Consider the following 22500-nt stretch of genomic DNA (forward strand, 5'->3'; position numbering starts at 1 on the left):
TGGACCTTGCTGTAGTCCCTCTTGTGCCCGGTCTTCCGCTGCTTGCGGAAAGTGCTCGGAACACTAGGGATACACAAGGCGGATTCGTACTTCAAAAATACTTATGGTAGACCAAGTGATTTTCGCGTTAGCCCCTTTCACCCGGGAGCCGTCGCCCAAATCACATGTATGGGAGATCATTTGCATCAATCGGCTGCTGTAGTCCCTCCTGTGCCCGGTCTTCCGCTGCTCGCGGACAGCGTCGGGAACAGTAGGGATACTGTTAGGTCTCGTCCCGATTAGGCCAGAATTTCCTAACCAAGACGCTCTGTTAGGACCCCGAAACCCGGCCGAGCTAGAACAGTCGAACCTAGTTCCGAATCCTAAATCCAAGATCTCCTGAGGTGAGCCTAAATCAAAAAAACCTAAACAAATTATACAAATGGACTACCCGGCCGGACAGGACCCCGGCGCAAACCCAGTAGGACGTGAATACAAGTGGGGGTAATTCCAAAAAACCTAACTAAGTCAAACCTACTACAATAAACTACGAGGGGTGTGAGGCTTTACAATCGTTCGCGATACAAGATTGCACTCACAACTCACTCAGAACAAACCATGCAAACCATTCAAACCATCATCCTAGAGGCGTACAAACCACACCCAATTCCCTAGGAGGCTGGTCGACTCGTGGTCGTGTCTAGGCCAAGGGCCGTCGAGGTACCACTTCAGTCAACAATGGCCGTAGCCAGGCTGAAAAGCAAATGCAATATTAAAACGCCCTGCCCGCGTGTCTATAGGGGGATGGGGGTTATACCTTCCAAGCTGGGGCTTGGATATGATCAGCAAGGGCCACGAGGAGAATTCCAACCCTCGGGCAATACAGCAGCAAGAAGAGAAAGGGGCCGGCTGAAGATGGCAGCGATGGACGTCAGCGCTAGGAAGTAGATTCGGCGCCGATGATCTTCACGATAGTCAGGAAAGGATGCCGGACAGCTGCTGGAACTGGCCCTCCTGGCCGTGCGCAAGGTGGTAGTAAGAGCTTACTACCGCTGGAAGGATCCCTTTGAGTGTGGGGAGAGCCTTCAAGAACTGGCGGGTTCAAGGAAGAACCCGGACAAACCTAGACCTATCTAAGGCTCGGGTTGGGCTTGGCTGGATTGGGCTCTATAGGAGGTTCGGTCTAGTAAAGTGGTTTAAGGGTCGGGGTAGGCTTAGTCCGTGGGATTAGGTAAGGATTTGAGGTCGCCTAACTACAAGTGAGGCTAAGTGGGAAGGCTGCGGACAAGCGAGCCTAAGCTCGGGTCAGGGTCAATGAAGACCGAGAGAGAGTTAGGGTCGACTAGAAGGTAGCTACTACTGGACCAAGTAGATGGGTCCGGGCGAGGTGGTCAATAGAGGCACTCGAGGTAAGCTCGAATCATCTAGATTGGCTAGTGCGGAAGGAGGATAGGTGGCGGTGCAGATTCCCTAATTCTTCTAAGGCAAGAGGAGAGGTGACGGATTAGGACGAGGTCACACAAAGAGGTTTTCCTAAGGGGGAAGATGGCGCGTGAGGCAAGCTAGAAGTTGGTTCGGGCTTGGCTGGTCTGGCCAAGAAGAAGCGCCGACTAAGCTAACCAAGGGGAAAGGTTCGGTCTAGAACCTTGGAGAACCTAGCTAAGGAGAAGAGTTCGGTCTAGAACTCAAGGAGACCTAACTACAAGTGGGTCCGTCTAAGGCTGGCAGGGCTAGGTCAAGCTTGGGTTGTGACTAAGACTAGGTTTGGGTTCAGATGTGAGAAGGGTCGACTTGGACTAGGCTTAGGTTCAATTGTAGGACGGTTGACTCGGATCAAGTCAAGACTCAAGAGAGAGAAAGTGGGTGCGGAAGGAAAGGGCGGCTTGGGTCTAGCCGTACGAAGTGGGTTTGGTCTTTGGCAAGTGTTGACTTGATTGCCTTTTGACCGTGGCTACTTTCCACAAATAAGGAAAGGAGGCTCGTGGCTGAGGGGAGTCCAGAAGATGACACGATGGGGTTATAGCTACGAGGAAGTAATTCAAAAACGGGGGTGGTTTCCTAATCTAGTTAAGGCAAGGGCAACGATGGGAACAAGACAAGGGCTCGAGTGAGGGGGTTACCTAATGAAGATAGGTGAGGTGGCGCAAGCAGATTTCCTAACGGGCTGGGGATAGGGACCAGGTGGAGGTTACCTAAGGTGGCGCCAAGGGAGATCTTCTCAATCAAGAGAATCGCTAAGAGGGATAGCGATAAGGAAAGGATGATCCAAAATTTCCTTAGAATAAGGAAAGAGGATCGCACGAGGAAGGGAGAGTGATTTGGGCTTGGGCCCACTTGAATCTCTCGTATCCTCACAAGGAAAGAAGATTAGGACATGTGGCGATGATAGGAGGAGAAGGTGGGATTCGGTTGTGGAAAGGGTGAGCTGTAGCAATCTACTTAGCTAGAAACAAGGGAAGGTGGAATCATGCGATATCTAGAAGATAAGGCAAGTGGCTACGATGGAAATAAAATTTAGATGGAAGGTCGACACAAAAGGGGAAGGCTCTTGGATGGACGACACGTGGCACAACTAAGGGCTAGGATTAACACAACAAAAGAAAGAAGAAGACTTACCAAAAATGAAGCCGACGGTCAAGGAAAGTGCGATGAAGCACCGGCGGCTAGGGTTGAAGGCCCTAGTGCGCTCCTCCAAGATTGACCAAAATACCCCCACAAGCTAGTTAGGAATTCGAATTCACTGGAGGGTAATTCTGTCCTTGTCGTCGGAAAACTCAGGGTGACCGGAAAGTATGCAGCGGTCACCGAAGCTAGGACTATTCCGGCCAAGGCTCAATCGTTGTTACGGAAACTCCGATTTTCACCAAAATGAACCGAAATGACTCCTTTTCTTTTGGCGATCACCTTGACAATGTTTTTCTGCCGTGATCACTCTCTAAACCACCATCTTTCACGTATTTTTCTTGCTGTTCTTGCTGGTGGAGTTCTTTGAAACCGAACTATATTTCTATACTCTTTTCACCGCCGGTTCCTTGATTCTTCCAGATTTGCACCAAGAGATAAAAGATCGGATCTAGGCCTCGTAAGAGAGATTCTAAGGGTGGTTTTTCTGCTGGAATTCCAGAACTAACTCACGGGTTTGGCACCGTGAACCAGTCTTAGAACGAACTAGAAAATCACCTCTAGAATGCTCCCAACGAACAACCTATTTCCAACAAGAAATCCCAAAGTACTAACCTCGCTTTTAGTCCTTTTTGAAGATGAACGTTGTTCGTCCTTCTTCAATCATCCCGGTGATGGATCAGCCTCTCAACCTTCTGGTTTTTTGGAAGGAAGGTACCGAATCCACTAGCATGCCGTGGGGAGTATTCGTGGTCTAAGGAGCCGCGCCTTCGCCGGAGCTACTTCGTGGTTCTTAGCCTTAAGCCGTCGGTCGATAGGAAGGAGGAAGACCAGAAAACAAAGGTGGGAAAGAAGAGGGACCTTCGGATGACCAGATGGAGGAAGCAATGTCGACTCACCTAGGAGACGACAAAGAGAAGAAAAGCGTCACAAAGAAAATGACAAAGGACCGAGATTTACCTTGAGGACGAGTAGGAAAACGCCATGGGGCAAGGAGACGTCAAGAAGGAAGAAGAGATTCAAAGGCAACGAGAGAGACCACCGCGGGAGAGAGGTGAGCCAGAAAAGACGAGAGAGACAAAGGGCCTTGCGCCCAACACCACCAATCAACACATTCTCTTTCTTCAATATTCAATAGCATAATTTTTACAAAGGAGCGAAGACTTATATACTACTCTAAGTGACTCGGTTCACAATCCGAACCGGTTCTTTACACGATTCAAATCTAATACTAAAGAAATCTAAATCTGAATTAAAGTGGGCGCTACCCGTCCAAAGAATTGTAAACCCACGGATCTAGGATCCGTTTTCTCTTGGGCGCATGGATGAGCTTGGGTAGGCTCATCCCGATTTGCCTAGGTTCCGCCTAGGCTTACTTCGTTTGATCTAGGTTCTAGTACTCCATATAGGTTCAGACCACTCTAGTCGGTTGAGTCCCAACTTGGATCATGACCGCTTCTGAGGTTCGACCTTGTATCTCTTGCACTTGGCCGTTGTTGCTCCGCCCGCTCCGCCCTCTGCAATAACTCCAAGTTGCTTTTTATCCTCGTGAGACGATCTTTCTAGGCTGGTCAAGTCATTTCCAGCCTCCACGAGCCTTGCTGGACCTACTTTGGTCCCGGGTTTGGTCCTAACGGACCTAGTGGAAATTTGGCTCGTAACAGATCCACCCTCCTTAAAATGAGCTTGTCCCCAAGCTCTTGCCACACATTCTTCCGGATGGGTCTGTTCTCCACTTGCTACCCCTTTACGTTTTTCTGGTCCATAATCCCTGGGTAGTGTTCTTAAGGAATTCCTTAGGTCTAAGAAACACCTTCTTGGGCCTCTTGAATAAACTTGAGTGTAGGCCCTAGCTGAACTGCTCTCCACTTTTGATTGCAATTGCCTTGGACCGTAGTCTCTTGGTAACTGCCCAATAAAAAGCTTATGCTGCCCTTGCAGCGCTCTGCCCGTAGATGGTGTACGCAGCATCGTGTTGTTCTCAATTGATTTCTTGCCTTTATTCAAGGCCCACTGCGCTTCTGCTGCAATTATCTTCCTTGGGCTATGTCCGTGAGTTATATGGGAGTTGTTGGAATCCCTTAGCTCACGACTACAGTTGGGAGAGTCTGGGAACTGATAGGCTCTCCAACGCTCTGGGTAAAGTTTTTCAGTGCAGTGTCCCAGAGTTGGTGTTTGTTGTTTGTTGTGGCCACCCTCCTTAGGATGAAGCTGTCGTTGGGATTTATCTAAGGTGGCCAGCGAATACCTCTTACTTTCGTTTGGCATTTCTTGCGCGGTGAGGGTTTCTTGATCTACCTTGCTTGGTTGTTGTTCCCATTTTAGCTCCTTGGGGTAGATCCTAGTTTTTCCATGGTAATCCTCCGAACTGCTTATGCTGTCATTTTCAGGTTCCGGGAGGATTCCTTGGGACGTAGCCAAGATTTCATCTTCTAACAAACCTCGGACGATGAATGACTTGGTTCTTTGTCCAAGTTCGGGTTTGTCAGGGCCCTTTTGACGAGTAGTGGTAACCATCCTTGGTTTATTTTGAGTCACTCCACAAGCTTGGCCTTCTTGCGGTTTACGTATTACTCTCGCCTTTTCTTCCTTTTCCCAAAGGGCTGTATTCTTGCTTTGGGCAACTTGAATCTGAAAGTCTGGACCCACGAGTTCTTGGGTCACTATCTTTTGAAGTTCTCTTGTTGCCCAACTTTTGTGTGTCTTTTCGAGAGTTAGGTCCATACCACCCTCCTTAGGTTGAATCTTAGCCGTAAGAACATCAAGGGTGGGTTCTGGTTCTTCGTTGGTAGAACTCTCTTTCGGTTTGATAACCATGTGCCCTCCTGAGCTTTGACATAAGCTTTCAATTTCTTCAAGGATTTCTCGTTCTGTCCATGACTCTGTTGTCTGCTCAGGTAATGGGAGTAGACTTTTATTACCGCCCCTCTCTTGGAATGCTTCATGGGGCTTGTCATTCATTCCCCTATCCAAAGTTGCATGGGATTCGAATATAGTATTTTTCTTGTTGGCTTTTTCGAAATCTTCTGCATTAAACTGCTGAACACTGGGTACTGGCGGTTTCATAGAATAAAACTGCCTATATATTTTGGCAACGCCTGTACGCCGTGGCTGGGGAAACGATCCTGACTTCTTTGGCATATCCTCCTTGCTAAGTTTGTCTAGCTTTTCCGTGGCTGGAGGAGTAGCAAGTAATCCCTTTTGATCCTTTACTGAGATTGGTCCAGCTGTAACCTCAAACTCAGTTTTTTCTTGTTGTTTCTTGCTCGGTATGCCATAAGGGAAATACTCAGTAGCCGGTCCTAATATACCTGTCCTCTCCTTGGGAAACGTTAACAAGCTTTTCGTGGGAGAGGAAAGATTAGGGGTCCGTAGTATCCCTTTCTTAGTAACGACAACTTTTGTGTCATTCAAAGATTTTACATTATCGACTTTGGCACCACTTTGGACCGACAATTCAGGTTCCTCATCACTTGATGACTCTGCACTATCGCTTTCTGATGAGGTTTCTTTATCGCTGTCGTCACTACTCTCTGTGTCCGACTCTGTAGCAAGTTCAGACCGCCTATTATCGTTGGCTATTTCCTTATTTCTAATCGCCTCTCTGTGATCCATCCTTTCAAGCATCGAGTTCATCTTTTTGAGCACTTCGTCCCACGTAAGAGACCTTGTGCTTTGGTCATCTTGCTCATCTTCATCGTTAGACTCCCGATGATGTTCTTTTTGCTCCTCGGTCACAGGCGTGAGTCTTTCTTCTAACACGAAGCGAAGACTCGAGATACCAACTTCGATAACATCTCCATGGTAGATTGGCGCCCAAACTTGATATTTCACTTCGTATCCAGCTACACTAAGTCTACTCGGGTAAGTGGTTTTGGTGACCCACACTTCTTGGTTATCCTTATTTATGGCTAACTCAAAACGACGCCCTTGTAAGCTGAGGTGTCGGATCCTCAAGTTGCAATCGGGGTTACTGCCTACTTGGATATAAGTCCACTTTGGGCCTTGGTCCCAAGTACGTCCGTGGATCAACGTATCTTCCCGAATGCAAACGCCATTCTCATAGGTGCAAAGGATTAAGTCCATTTCTGCTCTACCAGACGGCACCTTAATTCGTCTTCTACTCTACCAAGCAATGCTGAAGCAAAACACACCAAGAACGCCTAATTCTGCCAAGCAACCTAACTGCTGTAATAAGCACGCTGAAAACAACTAGTGTACTGACTTCTGACTGTTCCCTTCAAACTTGGTCAGTAGCAAGATAAAATAGTTACCAAGCTACTCATCAAATTTGAGCTGAATCCGACTTCAGGAAGCCTCTGGACCAACACAAAATTTCCGCAGGACTGCTACCCGGACAGGTTCTGTCCGAACAGGCTGTTCTGTCAAAAACAGGTTCAAAACTAATATCTCCGGGCCGAATCACCTCGGGTGGTATAAACAACTTTTGTAGAGTGTATAAATACGAATCCGTCCACCAAATTTCAGGCCAATCCGACTTCTTTTTCCCCCTGAACTCGCCGATATACTGCCGCAGACTGTCACAGTCCAGAAACCCGAAAACACTGTCTAACTCTTAAAAACGGAAATGCTGAAAATAGAATCTGTCTTCTACTGCCAGTTGACGCCGAATCTTCAAGGCCAAGTGCAAGTAGAGTCCAGATTTTCACCTCAAGACGGCTCTGATACCAATTGTTAGGACCCCGAAACCCGGCCGAGCTAGAACAGTCGAACCTAGTTCCGAATCCTAAATCCAAGATCTCCTGAGGTGAGCCTAAATCAAAAAAACCTAAACAAATTATACAAATGGACTACCCGGCCGGACAGGACCCCGGCGCAAACCCAGTAGGACGTGAATACAAGTGGGGGTAATTCCAAAAAGCCTAACTAAGTCAAACCTACTACAATAAACTACGAGGGGTGTGAGGCTTTACAATCGTTCGCGATACAAGATTGCACTCACAACTCACTCAGAACAAACCATGCAAACCATTCAAACCATTCAAACCATCATCCTAGAGGCGTACAAACCACACCCAATTCCCTAGGAGGCTGGTCGACTCGTGGTCGTGTCTAGGCCAAGGGCCGTCGAGGTACCACTTCAGTCAACAATGGCCGTAGCCAGGCTGAAAAGCAAATGCAATATTAAAACGCCCTGCCCGCGTGTCTATAGGGGGATGGGGGTTATACCTTCCAAGCTGGGGCTTGGATATGATCAGCAAGGGCCACGAGGAGAATTCCAACCCTCGGGCAATACAGCAGCAAGAAGAGAAAGGGGCCGGCTGAAGATGGCAGCGATGGACGTCAGCGCTAGGAAGTAGATTCGGCGCCGATGATCTTCACGATAGTCAGGAAAGGATGCCGGACAGCTGCTGGAACTGGCCCTCCTGGCCGTGCGCAAGGTGGTAGTAAGAGCTTACTACCGCTGGAAGGATCCCTTTGAGTGTGGGGAGAGCCTTCAAGAACTGGCGGGTTCAAGGAAGAACCCGGACAAACCTAGACCTATCTAAGGCTCGGGTTGGGCTTGGCTGGATTGGGCTCTATAGGAGGTTCGGTCTAGTAAAGTGGTTTAAGGGTCGGGGTAGGCTTAGTCCGTGGGATTAGGTAAGGATTTGAGGTCGCCTAACTACAAGTGAGGCTAAGTGGGAAGGCTGCGGACAAGCGAGCCTAAGCTCGGGTCAGGGTCAATGAAGACCGAGAGAGAGTTAGGGTCGACTAGAAGGTAGCTACTACTGGACCAAGTAGATGGGTCCGGGCGAGGTGGTCAATAGAGGCACTCGAGGTAAGCTCGAATCATCTAGATTGGCTAGTGCGGAAGGAGGATAGGTGGCGGTGCAGATTCCCTAATTCTTCTAAGGCAAGAGGAGAGGTGACGGATTAGGACGAGGTCACACAAAGAGGTTTTCCTAAGGGGGAAGATGGCGCGTGAGGCAAGCTAGAAGTTGGTTCGGGCTTGGCTGGTCTGGCCAAGAAGAAGCGCCGACTAAGCTAACCAAGGGGAAAGGTTCGGTCTAGAACCTTGGAGAACCTAGCTAAGGAGAAGAGTTCGGTCTAGAACTCAAGGAGACCTAACTACAAGTGGGTCCGTCTAAGGCTGGCAGGGCTAGGTCAAGCTTGGGTTGTGACTAAGACTAGGTTTGGGTTCAGATGTGAGAAGGGTCGACTTGGACTAGGCTTAGGTTCAATTGTAGGACGGTTGACTCGGATCAAGTCAAGACTCAAGAGAGAGAAAGTGGGTGCGGAAGGAAAGGGCGGCTTGGGTCTAGCCGTACGAAGTGGGTTTGGTCTTTGGCAAGTGTTGACTTGATTGCCTTTTGACCGTGGCTACTTTCCACAAATAAGGAAAGGAGGCTCGTGGCTGAGGGGAGTCCAGAAGATGACACGATGGGGTTATAGCTACGAGGAAGTAATTCAAAAACGGGGGTGGTTTCCTAATCTAGTTAAGGCAAGGGCAACGATGGGAACAAGACAAGGGCTCGAGTGAGGGGGTTACCTAATGAAGATAGGTGAGGTGGCGCAAGCAGATTTCCTAACGGGCTGGGGATAGGGACCAGGTGGAGGTTACCTAAGGTGGCGCCAAGGGAGATCTTCTCAATCAAGAGAATCGCTAAGAGGGATAGCGATAAGGAAAGGATGATCCAAAATTTCCTTAGAATAAGGAAAGAGGATCGCACGAGGAAGGGAGAGTGATTTGGGCTTGGGCCCACTTGAATCTCTCGTATCCTCACAAGGAAAGAAGATTAGGACATGTGGCGATGATAGGAGGAGAAGGTGGGATTCGGTTGTGGAAAGGGTGAGCTGTAGCAATCTACTTAGCTAGAAACAAGGGAAGGTGGAATCATGCGATATCTAGAAGATAAGGCAAGTGGCTACGATGGAAATAAAATTTAGATGGAAGGTCGACACAAAAGGGGAAGGCTCTTGGATGGACGACACGTGGCACAACTAAGGGCTAGGATTAACACAACAAAAGAAAGAAGAAGACTTACCAAAAATGAAGCCGACGGTCAAGGAAAGTGCGATGAAGCACCGGCGGCTAGGGTTGAAGGCCCTAGTGCGCTCCTCCAAGATTGACCAAAATACCCCCACAAGCTAGTTAGGAATTCGAATTCACTGGAGGGTAATTCTGTCCTTGTCGTCGGAAAACTCAGGGTGACCGGAAAGTATGCAGCGGTCACCGAAGCTAGGACTATTCCGGCCAAGGCTCAATCGTTGTTACGGAAACTCCGATTTTCACCAAAATGAACCGAAATGACTCCTTTTCTTTTGGCGATCACCTTGACAATGTTTTTCTGCCGTGATCACTCTCTAAACCACCATCTTTCACGTATTTTTCTTGCTGTTCTTGCTGGTGGAGTTCTTTGAAACCGAACTATATTTCTATACTCTTTTCACCGCCGGTTCCTTGATTCTTCCAGATTTGCACCAAGAGATAAAAGATCGGATCTAGGCCTCGTAAGAGAGATTCTAAGGGTGGTTTTTCTGCTGGAATTCCAGAACTAACTCACGGGTTTGGCACCGTGAACCAGTCTTAGAACGAACTAGAAAATCACCTCTAGAATGCTCCCAACGAACAACCTATTTCCAACAAGAAATCCCAAAGTACTAACCTCGCTTTTAGTCCTTTTTGAAGATGAACGTTGTTCGTCCTTCTTCAATCATCCCGGTGATGGATCAGCCTCTCAACCTTCTGGTTTTTTGGAAGGAAGGTACCGAATCCACTAGCATGCCGTGGGGAGTATTCGTGGTCTAAGGAGCCGCGCCTTCGCCGGAGCTACTTCGTGGTTCTTAGCCTTAAGCCGTCGGTCGATAGGAAGGAGGAAGACCAGAAAACAAAGGTGGGAAAGAAGAGGGACCTTCGGATGACCAGATGGAGGAAGCAATGTCGACTCACCTAGGAGACGACAAAGAGAAGAAAAGCGTCACAAAGAAAATGACAAAGGACCGAGATTTACCTTGAGGACGAGTAGGAAAACGCCATGGGGCAAGGAGACGTCAAGAAGGAAGAAGAGATTCAAAGGCAACGAGAGAGACCACCGCGGGAGAGAGGTGAGCCAGAAAAGACGAGAGAGACAAAGGGCCTTGCGCCCAACACCACCAATCAACACATTCTCTTTCTTCAATATTCAATAGCATAATTTTTACAAAGGAGCGAAGACTTATATACTACTCTAAGTGACTCGGTTCACAATCCGAACCGGTTCTTTACACGATTCAAATCTAATACTAAAGAAATCTAAATCTGAATTAAAGTGGGCGCTACCCGTCCAAAGAATTGTAAACCCACGGATCTAGGATCCGTTTTCTCTTGGGCGCATGGATGAGCTTGGGTAGGCTCATCCCGATTTGCCTAGGTTCCGCCTAGGCTTACTTCGTTTGATCTAGGTTCTAGGACTCCATATAGGTTCAGACCACTCTAGTCGGTTGAGTCCCAACTTGGATCATGACCGCTTCTGAGGTTCGACCTTGTATCTCTTGCACTTGGCCGTTGTTGCTCCGCCCGCTCCGCCCTCTGCAATAACTCCAAGTTGCTTTTTATCCTCGTGAGACGATCTTTCTAGGCTGGTCAAGTCATTTCCAGCCTCCACGAGCCTTGCTGGACCTACTTTGGTCCCGGGTTTGGTCCTAACGGACCTAGTGGAAATTTGGCTCGTAACACGCTCCTACTGCCAAGACCGACTTGAGTACTACCTAAAAACCAAAATTCCTAAATAAAATTTAGTACAATTAATCTACCCGGCCGGACAAACCCCGGCGCAACAACCCCTAGGACAAAGTTACACAGAGTGAAGTTTCCCAACCTAACTAAGGAGTAACCTAATACAAACAACTACAGGGGTTACAGGCTAGTACAAACGCAAGCGATACAAAGATTACTCTCAACTCACTCACAAACACACCAAACCATGCAAACCACTTCTAACGGACAAACCACACCCAACGAAAGCAAATGGGTAGGTCTGCTCCTTGCGACCGTGTCTCGGGCAATAAGACCCTCGAGGTGCCACAGTGAGGAGCTTGGCCGAAGCCTGGGCTAAAACAACAAATTAAATAAACTAGATGAAATCCTAGTGCAAAAACAGAATGAACACCCTCCCCGAATCTACAAAGGCTGGAGAGCGTTACCGACCAAGGCGCTGCCTTGGCTGTACCGAGAGACCACGGGGTAGAATACCTAAGCCCCGGGTATTGCAGCTCACGGGCCGGCGTGAAGCGCGCGGCCTGGACAGCCTCCTGCTGTCGGACGACGTGGACAGACTGCTGGCCGAGACAGCCGCCTGCTGTCGGCGCTGACGGGCAGTGCGCTGCCGAGAATAGTCGGCTGCTGTTGTGGGCGAACCTGCGGACGAGTAGCCTAGACGAGCTTGCTGTCGCCCGGGCAGACAGACAGAGTGCCGACGAGGTTGTGCGACCACCTGTCACCTGAGGCGCGGGCTGGATGCCGCGGTGCTGACGGAAGGAGGAGGCGACCGCCTGTCGCCTGAGATGCGCCTGCGGGATGCGGCGCGGCCGAGGGGGGCGAAAGCCTTGCGGCAGTGCCTACCTACCTGGCGCTGGAAGTGGCTCGGCCACGGTTATCGACAAGGAATGCCGACGACGGCGCGGGTGGCCGAGGGGCTGGCCGACGACGGCTAGCGAGCGGCTAGCGTCTCCGGCTGTTCCTAGTCCCTAGCTAAGGTCGGGTTAGCTTGGACGGGCAGAGCTCTACGGGTAGGCTGGTTAAGCGAAGTGAGGTTAAAGGCTAGGGTAGGCTAGAGGAAGCAGAGCTAAGGTGCGGAAGACAGGTTAACCTAGCTACTAGGTGGGCTAAGCCGAAAGGTAGAGGAGGAAGCAAGAGAGGCTAAGGCAAGGCTCGGGAGTTGGGACTTAGCGAGCTGGTTGGAGATGAAGAGAGATCACAAGTGAGCTCGGTTGGGTCTGGTCAATGGGACACTCGAGATAAACTCGAGTCAACTGGGTTCAACCTAAGGTGCCTCGGGTTTGACCGAGTTCCTACTAGGCTAGGTCAGGTCGGGTTCAGTCAACTTGGGTTAAGACCTAGAAGAGGTCGACTAGGTTAAGTCCGGTTAAGGTTTAGCTGGGTTAGGACCAAATGGGTTAGGTCGAGTGGGTGAGGACCTGGATGCTTGCCACTTGGCAAGATGAACGGGTTAGCTAATGTGCGCTAAGAGAATGCCTATCAACAAGGGAAAGGTGAAATGCTTTCCTAAAGAGAAGAGGGATGAACCTAGACTAGAATCGGGAAAAAGGGGAGATAGCTACACGATGTAGCTTAGTGGACTTCGAAGAAGGGGAGATGGAGACACGTGGACAGATGAAGGGTGGAGACTAGCTGCGGTTGGGCGAGGTGGAGAGGCGGCCAAGGGAGGAACGAGTCCTCGGGTGCTTTTCCTAAAGTTTAGGAAGAGGGGCGCGAGTTGGGGGAGAGGTGCGCTAAGTGGGGAAAAAGGCAAGGGCGAGGTGGCAAGACGGGAACGCAAAGGGGAAAAGTAACTCGACGAGGCGGAGGGGGTGCTGGGTCGTGGTCCTTCAGATCTTGACACGTGGCCAGATGTAAGGCCACAACTTCATGCGATAAGGGAGAAGACCAAGCAACAAGTAAAGTGGGGCGAGGTGGCGAGGTGGCTCCTATGAACTAGGGGGCACTTTCCTAAACTTACTCAATCGTGGGGACACTTAGAAAATAACTGGCTTCAGCTTTTGGATGATGGCTCGGATGACAGACACGTGGCAGAAGCAAGGGACAGGATTGCACTTACCTGGTTCAACCGAAGTCGAGTAGATTCGCACCTGATGAAGCCGGTGGCGCGGTTTGAGTGACACCAACGCTCTTGACCAAGATGCCCTCCTCGCCTTCACTAGAGCCTTCACCAGAATAGGGGCAATGATGTCCTTCACGCTTCAGGTCATTAATCTGCCGGAGATTGCAAGGCCAACCGGAGTAGCAGCAGAATTCCGGCAAGGAGCCGAGACTTCTATTCCACCATCGGATGAGACTTGGAATCGGCCAACGTAATGCTTAGAGAATAGCGATTCCAGCTATAATGCAAACGAAGGATTTCCACGGCTAGATTTCACAGGTCAGCAAATTCGACTCTGCTGCGCCGTGGACAGAATTGCAGAAACAGGCCGAGAGATCTAACTCAGATTTGTGACCGTTTCTCCAACTCTCACATACGATTGGTTTGGCAAGGATAGCTTGTCGACTTTCTGATCTTCCAAATGTAAGTAGGACTTCGCCTAGAGAGTCTTCACCTAAGAACTCTAACTCTGCTCTCGGGTACGCCGAGAGAGAACAGGGACCTCGGAAGTGCTCTCCCCTAGACCGGAATCCTAAAAACAAAAGGAAATCTCGAAATCAATCCACTAACCTCTACTGCCGTCCTTATTGAATCCAAAAATGGATTCAATCTTCCCTGCTGCAAGGTCTGCCTCTCAACTTCACCGTGACCGTGAGGAAGGTGCAGAACGCTGCAGATATGCTGTTTCGATGGGGAGAAAGCCGGGGACAAGGGAGGGACCTTCGCCGGTGAGGAAGAAGGTCCGCCGCAAGCCTTCCAACTCGAGCGCTGGCTGGTTCGCCGCCGGTGCTCCGAGTTCTTCAAGGAGGAAGAAACGCCACGGTAGAAGGGGGCGCGAGGGGATGAGAGGGCACACACTCGAACGCTCGGGCTGGAGTTGTGCTTTGATTTCAGAATCAGAGTTCCTCGAGAATGAGGAGGGAGAGCCAAACCTCGCACGGAGGAGAGAGAGAGCGCCTTGCGCAAAATGCTTTCAATTCCTTAATCTTTGATACGAATTACAATGATCCAAAAGTATTTATACTAATCCTATTTGAGCGAGTCTACAATCCAGATCTCACTCTCTACCCAAGACCCCAAATCCAAAACGCCAAGCACAACCCGCTAGGCTAGGTTCCTACCTCGAATCCTAATATTAACAAGCCTAAGACTAACTTTATTTACTTGTTATTCATAAAGCAAAACGGGCCTAGTGCCCACGCGCAAAGGAAAGGTTCGAGCCCCTGGATCTTTTGAACCCAGGGTGGGGACCTTGTGAGGGGACCCGCCCTCACTTCGGTTTGTTGACTCAAGAGCTCGGTCAGGTTTGACCGAGCCGTTTACCTAAGACTTAGATCTTAGGACGTCTCAAGGGTCGCGTGAAGTGGACTCGTTTGGCTGGGACGCTTCTAGCTTGACGAGCCCTAAACTGGAGTCTAAGTCACCCTGAGACTGAACCTGCTTGAGCACCGTTGACGACCTAGTTGCTCCTCCCTCTCCTCCCGCTGCAACTATCTCTGGTGCTTCTTGACTCTTCCTGGGACTGGCCTTAATACATTGAAGAGAACGAGCTCCAATATCAGAAGCCTTGCGCTTCCTTCTGCTGGATTCGGCGGGCTCGGTCTCAACTGGGTCTGGACCGCTGGGTAGGTCCGTAACAGATTCCCCCTCCCTACCTTGCGCTTGTCCTCGAGCGCTTGAAGAGGGGAAGCGATGAACAATCGTCCCAAATTCTTCCCAGGAAGTACCCCTGTCGGGTCCTTCCCATTCCACAAGTACCTCGGGCCTCATCCTCCCTTGTCTTTGGACATACCTATGTTTGAGAATGCGATAGGGAGTAGGCAAGTTATCCGGGACCTGCTCTATTAGTGTTGGTACATCCCCTTGATGAGGCTTCAGCCTCGTAACATGAAATACAGGGTGCACCAATGCTGTTCTGGGGAGGCCAAGTCTGTAGGCGGCCTTCCCAACCTTTTGAACCACTGGATAAGGTCCATAATAACGAGGCAGCAGTTTGGAATACGGCTGACCCATCAAGGATTTCTGCTTAAGAGGCAGTCTCTTAAGCCACACGTAGTCACCCACCTCAAATTCCCGATCCTTCCTGCCTTTGTCGTATACCTGCTTCATACGGTTTTGCGCTTTCACAATGTTCTGTTTTAGGGATTCTAATACTTCTTCCCTTGTGCGCAATTCGCAGTCAACACTGTCGTCTTCTGCAGTACCTCCTTCGTAGCGTGGAATCGATGGAGGGGGAAAGCCATATATGCCCTCGTAAGGGGTCATGCCTGTCGACGAGTGCAGACTTGTATTATACGACCATTCTGCCCAAGGTAGGTATTTCACCCAAGTGGCTGGTCGTTCGCCCGCAAAGCAACGTAAGTAGGTCTCCAAGGACCGGTTCACTATCTCACTCTGCCCATCTGTTTGAGGGTGGTGGGCGGTACTGAAATTCAGTTTCGTCCCCATGTTCTTCATGTATTCTTGCCAGAATGCACTTAGAAAAATTGAGTCCCGGTCGCAGACGACGGACTGTGGCATTCCATGCAACTTTCCTATATACTCATGGTAGACGTTGGCCACGAGGGGCCCTTGATACAACCGTGGTAAAGGTGCGAAGTGGCTATATTTCGTGAGCCGATCGACCACTACCAATACTGCCTCTTTTCCTTCTGATCGAGGCATGGCATCGATGAAATCCATCGTGACGTCGGTCCACGGTTTTGTAGGTACCGGGAGAGGATTCAAAAGGCCTGGAGGCTTGATTGCCTCATACTTCTCTCGCTGGCACACTATACACTTCTTTACATAGGCCTGTACTGCAGCCTTCATACCTTTCCACCAAAACTGAGCTTTGATGCGGCTTAGGGTCTTGGCGACCCCTTCATGACCTGCGGCTGGAGTGTCATGAAAATGATGCAGGAATTCCTGCTTAAGCTCAGAGATAGGAGGGACTACTGCCTTGTCCTTCCTATACAAAATGTTTCCCTTGACTGAGTAGAAGGGAATGGAACCCGGGTTTTGCTGGATCGAAGCTTTGATTAGCCTCAGCGATTCATCATTCTGCTGTTCATTTGCTAACCGATCCCAAATATCCGTTTCCACTACTGACAATGTCATCAGTTGTTCAGCCAAGCGGGAAAGTGAATCAGCCGCCTTGTTTTCAGGACCCTTTTTATACTCAATTTCGAAATCATACCCCAATAGCTTTGCTAGCCATCTTTGCTGGGTAGGGGTTGACACGCGTTGTTTGAGCATATACTTTAAGCTATTTTGGTCGGTCCTGACCGTAAATTTGCGTCCAATAAGATATGGACGCCATTTCTCCACTGCCATAACTATAGCGAGTAGTTCTTTCTCGTATGTAGAAAGAGGTTTGGCCCTGCTGGTTAAGGCCTTTGACATGTAGGCAATGGGGTGGTTATCTTGCCCAAGTACCGCTCCTACTCCGACTTCACAAGCGTCAGTTTCGATGGTGAATGTCTTTGTAAAATCGGGTAGAGTTAGTACCGGGGCTGTCATCAGAGCTGCCTTTAGCTTCTCAAAGGCATCTCTTGACTTCTCAGTCCACGAGAAGGATCCCTTTTTCAGCATCTGGGTAAGGGGTTGCGCAATGATTCCATACCCCTGGATAAATCGTCTGTAATACCCAGTTAATCCTAGGAAACCTCGCAGACTCTTGAGGTCCTTGGGCAGTGGCCATTTCTCCATGGCTTGCAACTTTTCGGGGTCTGCCCGAACCCCATCTCGAGACACAATGTGTCCGAGGTATCCGATTGAAGATTGTCCAAAACTGCATTTGGACATCTTCGCGAAGAGATGATGCTCCTTCAAGATGTCTAGAGTAATCTCCAGATGACGTTGATGTTGCTCTTCATTTTTGCTATAAATGAGAATATCATCGAAAAATACGAGGATGAAATCTCTGAGGTGTGCTCTGAACACATCATTCATGCACCGTTGGAATGTTGCTGGCGCATTCGTTAATCCAAAGGGCATTACTAAAAATTCATAATGCCCGTCGTGTGTTCTGAACGCAGTCTTCAATACATCTTCGTCAAACATTCGAATTTGATGATATCCGGCTCTGAGATCTATCTTTGAGAAAACAGTAGCGCCGGCTAACTCATCTAGTAGCTCGTCAATGACGGGTATGGGGTGCCGATCCTTAATGGTCACCTCGTTTAACGCCCTGTAATCTATACAGAACCGCCAAGTGTTGTCTTTTTTCTTCACTAATAGGACGGGTGAAGAAAAAGGGCTGCAACTCGGTCGGATGATGCCGCTTTCGAGCATCTCTTTGACTAGGCGTTCGATTTCCACCTTCTGGCTGTGCCCATACCGGTATGGCCTGACGTTGACAGGCTCTGCACCTTGTGCAAGGACGATTCGATGATCGTAAGCCCTTCTTGGCGGTAGGCCTTTGGGCTCATCAAAAATCTCTGGAAATCGGTCCAAGACCGATTGAATCATAGGTGGAATTGGTTCTTCCACCTTCTCTTCGGAGAAAGGTACATCCGTTGCCAATGTAAGAACCCAACACGCTGGTTGGTCATGTTGGATGGACCTTAGTGCTGTTTTGGGACGCGTGGAGCTGGCGAGTCCCTGAATCGTTATCGATTCCTCTTCTCCTTCAGGGATGAAAGTCATAGAGAAGTTCTTTACATCCCAATGAATATCTTTCCATGTTAGAAACCATGGCATGCCCAAAATTAAGTCGACTCCTTCAAGCGGAATGACGAGGCAGTCAACTTTAAAAGTTTTCTTTTTAATGGACACGTCAAGGTCTTTTCCTTCGTGAATGCACTTGAGCCGTAGTCCCCCTCCTACGATGATAGTTTGTGGGTTGCTCTCGGTGAGAGTGATCCTACACCTTTCTGCGGCTTCCTCCGTAAGGAAGTTGTTGGTGGCTCCGCTGTCGAGCAATATTAAGACTTTTTGGCCATTGATACGACCAAAAACACGCATGGCATTTGCCTTATGGGGGTCTTGAATTGAATGAAGAGATTCGACCTCTTCTGATTTCTCTTCTTTGGTCGGTGTCTCTTCTTGATGCGTTTCTTTAGGCTCAATTTTCTTGCCTTTTCTTCTAACTAGGATTTCCTCATCAGACGAGGAGCTTGAATTAGAACTGGAGGAGGAATCGCTTTCGGAGCTAGAGCTGGTCTCTGGCTCATCAATCACCACTATATTAAAAAGTGCTTTGCACTGGTGATTTTTATCCCATTGCCCTCACATCTAAACACAGGCCTTTCTTCCTGTATTCTTCAATTTGTTTAGGGGACAAGTAACGGGTAGGTAGTTCACGGCCTGGACGTGGGTGTGGCCTGAACTCGTTCCCTCTGTTGTAGGGAACTAATTCCCTTCCTTTGTTCTCTCTGATTTGGTTCGAGAAGCAGAGGAGAAGGAAGGTTTCTTCCTCTGTTTGTCAGCCCTGCGAGCCTTTTTCTCTCGCTTTTCCTCTTTTCTCTCTTCAATTCGCTCTTCATACAGTCGGGCCATAGCGAAGCATTCTTCGAGATGATCGAAACGATGTATCTTCATCTCGCGTTTGATATCGCTTCTAAGGCCTCCTTTGAATGCTCCGATTAGAGCCTTCTCGGGCCATTGTACCATGCTAGCTAGTCTTTCGAACTGCTTTTGATAGGTGGGCACGTTCGAAGTTTGGACTAGATTTTTGAGGTCCTCGTCATAATCGATGAACGTGGACTCTCCAAAGTGAAGCTGCAAACTAGCCTTGTACTTTTCCCAAGTGGGATCGACTGTTTTGTGCTCAAACCAAAGATAGTGGGTGGTCGCTTCGCCAGTCATGTTGGCTGTAGCGATTTCTATCCATTCTTCTTGTGGAATACGATGGCACATGAAGAAGCGTTCAGCCATGAATAACCACTCTCTGAGGTGCTCTCCGTTGAATTTTGGAAAGTCGTACTTGACGGATGGTGTACGTCTTTCTTCTAGACGAGGTGGTTCTCTTCGAGTTCTCCTTGGGCGAAGGGGTGATTCATCTTCACCATCAGATAATTCGTACATTGGGTTTTGAAGAGTTTGGCCTATCCGTGGGCCACGAGGAGTCCTGTAGTATTCGCTATAGGGCTCTTGTTGGTACCTGTCTTGTGGAGGACGCATGAGCCTACCCCCTTCTGTGCTTGTCCCAACGTGAGATATGTTGTTGGGATTGATCTCAGTGTCGGTTTGATAGCCAGGTACTGCTAACAAACCTTTCCCTTTCTGTGCATTCGGACCCTGAGTGGTCCTTTCCGCGATGATGGCTTGCGTTTGGGTGGTAGACATTTGTCGGAACATGGCCCGTATCTCATCCATTTCCTTTTGTCTATCTGCATTTTGACGGTCCATTTCTTTCTTTCTCAAGTTCTCTACCTTAGCCATGTCGGTACGCATCTGTAATAACTCTTTTTCTATGCTTAGGATGCGTCCTAAAGCATAGTCGGGCACTTGGCCTCTCTGTGATGGCTGAGCCTCTTCGGGAGTGTCATGAGGATTCTCCTCAAGCACGGGCTCATCTGAGTTAACATTCTTTTTTGATTTTCCCATTTTAACTTGCGAAATCAAAAACTAACCTAACTGAAATCCAAAGTCTGACACAACTGCCACTCTTAATCTAACCTAGACTGTCGACTCTGTCACGCTGCCGCTGCCACTGCTTGAGCTGCCGCGCGTGAGTCCTAAGGCAAGGGAGACGGGTTGGCCCGTCTAAAGCCGCGCTACGCCTTAGCGCCTAGGCAATCTCACCTCGCTCTCGGCCGGGCTTTAAAAAAGCCTAAATCGTCACACCCGCCTGGTGTCTCGACGACGAGCCTCGAGCTTAGCTGCCCTCGGGTGTACGTTGTGTACAACCCCACACTTGCTAAAATCGAGCAAGCGAAGCCTAGAACTTACTGAATATAATGCTGGAAGTCGTGAAACCTTTACTTTTCTAACGACTTAGAAACCCGAAATACCCTGACAAGAAAACCCGAAACTGATACCTCTGAATTTCTGCCGTTTGAAGTACCTTCTGAAGCTGACTTTTTTGTAGGTCGGGTGCTCAGACTGACAGTTCTAGTCTCAAGTTGGCTCTGATACCAATTGTTAGGTCTCGTCCCGATTAGGCCAGAATTTCCTAACCAAGACGCTCCTACTGCCAAGACCGACTTGAGTACTACCTAAAAACCAAAATTCCTAAATAAAATTTAGTACAATTAATCTACCCGGCCGGACAAACCCCGGCGCAACAACCCCTAGGACAAAGTTACACAGAGTGAAGTTTCCCAACCTAACTAAGGAGTAACCTATACAAACAACTACAGGGGTTACAGGCTAGTACAAACGCAAGCGATACAAAGATTACTCTCAACTCACTCACAAACACACCAAACCATGCAAACCACTTCTAACGGACAAACCACACCCAACGAAAGCAAATGGGTAGGTCTGCTCCTTGCGACCGTGTCTCGGGCAATAAGACCCTCGAGGTGCCACAGTGAGGAGCTTGGCCGAAGCCTGGGCTAAAACAACAAATTAAATAAACTAGATGAAATCCTAGTGCAAAAACAGAATGAACACCCTCCCCGAATCTACAAAGGCTGGAGAGCGTTACCGACCAAGGCGCTGCCTTGGCTGTACCGAGAGACCACGGGGTAGAATACCTAAGCCCCGGGTATTGCAGCTCACGGGCCGGCGTGAAGCGCGCGGCCTGGACAGCCTCCTGCTGTCGGACGACGTGGACAGACTGCTGGCCGAGACAGCCGCCTGCTGTCGGCGCTGACGGGCAGTGCGCTGCCGAGAACAGTCGGCTGCTGTTGTGGGCGAACCTGCGGACGAGTAGCCTAGACGAGCTTGCTGTCGCCGGGCAGACAGACAGAGTGCCGACGAGGTTGTGCGACCACCTGTCACCTGAGGCGCGGGCTGGATGCCGCGGTGCTGACGGAAGGAGGAGGCGACCGCCTGTCGCCTGAGATGCGCCTGCGGGATGCGGCGCGGCCGAGGGGGGCGAAAGCCTTGCGGCAGTGCCTACCTACCTGGCGCTGGAAGTGGCTCGGCCACGGTTATCGACAAGGAATGCCGACGACGGCGCGGGTGGCCGAGGGGCTGGCCGACGACGGCTAGCGAGCGGCTAGCGTCTCCGGCTGTTCCTAGTCCCTAGCTAAGGTCGGGTTAGCTTGGACGGGCAGAGCTCTACGGGTAGGCTGGTTAAGCGAAGTGAGGTTAAAGGCTAGGGTAGGCTAGAGGAAGCAGAGCTAAGGTGCGGAAGACAGGTTAACCTAGCTACTAGGTGGGCTAAGCCGAAAGGTAGAAGAGGAAGCAAGAGAGGCTAAGGCAAGGCTCGGGAGTTGGGACTTAGCGAGCTGGTTGGAGATGAAGAGAGATCACAAGTGAGCTCGGTTGGGTCTGGTCAATGGACACTCGAGATAAACTCGAGTCAACTGGGTTCAACCTAAGGTGCCTCGGGTTTGACCGAGTTCCTACTAGGCTAGGTCAGGTCGGGTTCAGTCAACTTGGGTTAAGACCTAGAAGAGGTCGACTAGGTTAAGTCCGGTTAAGGTTTAGCTGGGTTAGGACCAAATGGGTTAGGTCGAGTGGTGAGGACCTGGATGCTTGCCACTTGGCAAGATGAACGGGTTAGCTAATGTGCGCTAAGGAATGCCTATCAACAAGGGAAAGGTGAAATGCTTTCCTAAAGAGAAGGGGATGAACCTAGACTAGAATCGGGAAAAGGGGAGATAGCTACACGATGTAGCTTAGTGGACTTCGAAGAAGGGGAGATGGAGACACGTGGACAGATGAAGGGTGGAGACTAGCTGCGGTTGGGCGAGGTGGAGAGGCGGCCAAGGGAGGAACGAGTCCTCGGGTGCTTTTCCTAAAGTTTAGGAAGAGGGGCGCGAGTTGGGGGAGAGGTGCGCTAAGTGGGGAAAAGGCAAGGGCGAGGTGGCAAGACGGAACGCAAAGGGGAAAAGTAACTCGACGAGGCGGAGGGGGTGCTGGGTCGTGGTCCTTCAGATCTTGACACGTGGCCAGATGTAAGGCCACAACTTCATGCGATAAGGGAGAAGACCAAGCAACAAGTAAAGTGGGGCGAGGTGGCGAGGTGGCTCCTATGAACTAGGGGGCACTTTCCTAA

The sequence above is a fragment of the Nymphaea colorata genome, unplaced genomic scaffold (genome assembly GCF_008831285.2).
Source record: "Nymphaea colorata isolate Beijing-Zhang1983 unplaced genomic scaffold, ASM883128v2 scaffold0355, whole genome shotgun sequence".
Taxonomy (NCBI): Eukaryota; Viridiplantae; Streptophyta; class Magnoliopsida; order Nymphaeales; family Nymphaeaceae; genus Nymphaea; species Nymphaea colorata.